The following is a 2,974-nucleotide window of genomic DNA, read 5'->3' on the forward strand; positions in this document are numbered from 1 at the left end:
GGTTTTGAATGAAGAATCACATTTCTTTGTAGAATCATGCAGGATTGAAATTTTTGATGGTTTTTTACTCCTCTCAACAGCCCAAACAAGTTTCTAAAAGGATGAGTTTGTAACTACTTTACTTTTGGAGAAAATTCAAAACATTCATTATTCAATACGGCCCAAACTATCAAAAACCAGCGGTTTCAATGAACACACATTTCTTGGTAGAATCATGCAGGACTGAAATTTTTGATGTTTTTCTACTCCTCTCATGAGCCCAAACAAGTCTCTAAAAGCATGAGTTTGCAACTACTTTACTTTTGGAGAAAATTCAAAACATTCATTACTCAAAAGAGCCCAATAGCAAAAACCAGCGTTTTGAATGAAGAATCACATTTCTTGGTAGAATCATGCAGGATTGAAATTTTTGATGGTTTTTTACTCCTCTCAACAGCCCAAACAAGTTTCTAAAAGGATGAGTTTGCAACTACTTTACTTTTGGAGAAAATTCAAAACATTCATTATTCAATAGGGCCCAAACTATCAAAAACCAGCGGTTTCAATGAACACACATTTCTTGGTAAAATCATGCAGGACTGAAATTTTTGATGTTTTTCTACTCCTCTCATGAGCCCAAACAAGTCTCTAAAAGCATGAGTTTGCAACTACTTTACTTTTGGAGAAAATTCAAAACATTCATTATTCAATAGAGCCCAATAGCAAAAATCAGGTTTTGAATGAAGAATCACATTTCTTGGTAGAATCATGCAGGATTGAAATTTTTGATGGTTTTTTACTCCTCTCAACAGCCCAAACAAGTTTCTAAAAGGATGAGTTTGCAACTACTTTACTTTTGGAGAAAATTCAAAACATTCATTATTCAATAGGGCCCAAACTATCAAAAACCAGCGGTTTCAATGAACACACATTTCTTGGTAGAATCATGCAGGACTGAAATTTTTGATGTTTTTCTACTCCTCTCATAAGCCCAAACAAGTCTCTAAAAGCATGAGTTTGCAACTACTTTACTTTTGGAGAAAATTCAAAACATTCACTATTCAATAAAGCCCAATAGCAAAAAACAGGTTTTGAATGAAGAATCACATTTCTTGATAAAATCATGCAGGATTGAAATTTTTGATGGTTTTTTACTCCTCTCAACAGCCCAAACAAGTTTCTAAAAGGATGAGTTTGCAACTACTTTACTTTTGGAGAAAATTCAAAACATTCATTATTCAATAGGGCCCAAACTATCAAAAACCAGCGGTTTCAATGAACACACATTTCTTGGTAGAATCATGCAGGACTGAAATTTTTGATGTTTTTCTACTCCTCTCATGAGCCCAAACAAGTCTCTAAAAGCATGAGTTTGCAACTACTTTACTTTTGGAGAAAATTCAAAACATTCATTATTCAATAGAGCCCAATAGCAAAAATCAGGTTTTGAATGAAGAATCACATTTCTTGGTAAAATCATGCAGGATTGAAATTATTGATGGTTTTTTTTACTCCTCTCAACAGCCCAAACAAGTTTCTAAAAGGATGAGTTTGCAACTACTTTACTTTTATAGAAAATTCAAAACATTCATTATTCAATAGGGCCCAAACTATCAAAAACCAGCGGTTTGAATGAACACACATTTCTTGGTAGAATCATGCAGGACTGAAATTTTTGATGTTTTTCTACTCCTCTCATGAGCCCAAACAAGTCTCTAAAAGCATGAGTTTGCAACTACTTTACTTTTGGAGAAAATTCAAAACATTCATTACTCAAAAGAGCCCAATAGCAAAAACCAGCATTTTGAATGAAGAATCACATTTCTTGGTAGAATCATGCAGGATTGAAATTTTTGATGGTTTTTTACTCCTCTCAACAGCCCAAACAAGTTTCTAAAAGGATGAGTTTGCAACTACTTTACTTTTGGAGAAAATTCAAAACATTCATTATTCAATAGGGCCCAAACTATCAAAAACCAGCGGTTTCAATGAACACACATTTCTTGGTAGAATCATGCAGGACTGAAATTTTTGATGTTTTTCTACTCCTCTCATGAGCCCAAACAAGTCTCTAAAAGCATGAGTTTGCAACTACTTTACTTTTGGAGAAAATTCAAAACATTCATTATTCAATAGAGCCCAATAGCAAAAATCAGGTTTTGAATGAAGAATCACATTTCTTGGTAGAATCATGCAGGATTGAAATTTTTGATGGTTTTTTACTCCTCTCAACAGCCCAAACAAGTTTCTAAAAGGATGAGTTTGCAACTACTTTACTTTTGGAGAAAATTCAAAACATTCATTATTCAATAGGGCCCAAACTATCAAAAACCAGCGGTTTCAATGAACACACATTTCTTGGTAGAATCGTGCAGGACTGAAATTTTTGATGTTTTTCTACTCCTCTCATGAGCCCAAACAAGTCTCTAAAAGCATGAGTTTGCAACTACTTTACTTTTGGAGAAAATTCAAAACATTCATTATTCAATAGAGCCCAATAGCAAAAATCAGGTTTTGAATGAAGAATCACATTTCTTGGTAAAATCATGCAGGATTGAAATTTTTGATGGTTTTTTACTCCTCTCAACAGCCCAAACAAGTTTCTAAAAGGATGAGTTTGCAACTACTTTACTTTTGGAGAAAATTCAAAACATTCATTATTCAATAGGGCCCAAACTATCAAAAACCAGCGGTTTCAATGAACACACATTTCTTGGTAGAATCATGCAGGACTGAAATTTTTGATGTTTTTCTACTCCTCTCATGAGCCCAAACAAGTCTCTAAAAGCATGAGTTTGCAACTACTTTACTTTTGGAGAAAATTCAAAACATTCATTATTCAATAGAGCCCAATAGCAAAAATCAGGTTTTGAATGAAGAATCACATTTCTTGGTAGAATCATGCAGGATTGAAATTTTTGATGGTTTTTTACTCCTCTCAACAGCCCAAACAAGTTTCTAAAAGGATGAGTTTGCAACTACTTTACTTTTGGAG

This window comes from Dendrobates tinctorius, unplaced genomic scaffold (assembly GCF_039654945.1).
Source record: "Dendrobates tinctorius isolate UK_male_01 unplaced genomic scaffold, ASM3965494v1 ptg000110l, whole genome shotgun sequence".
Taxonomy (NCBI): Eukaryota; Metazoa; Chordata; class Amphibia; order Anura; family Dendrobatidae; genus Dendrobates; species Dendrobates tinctorius.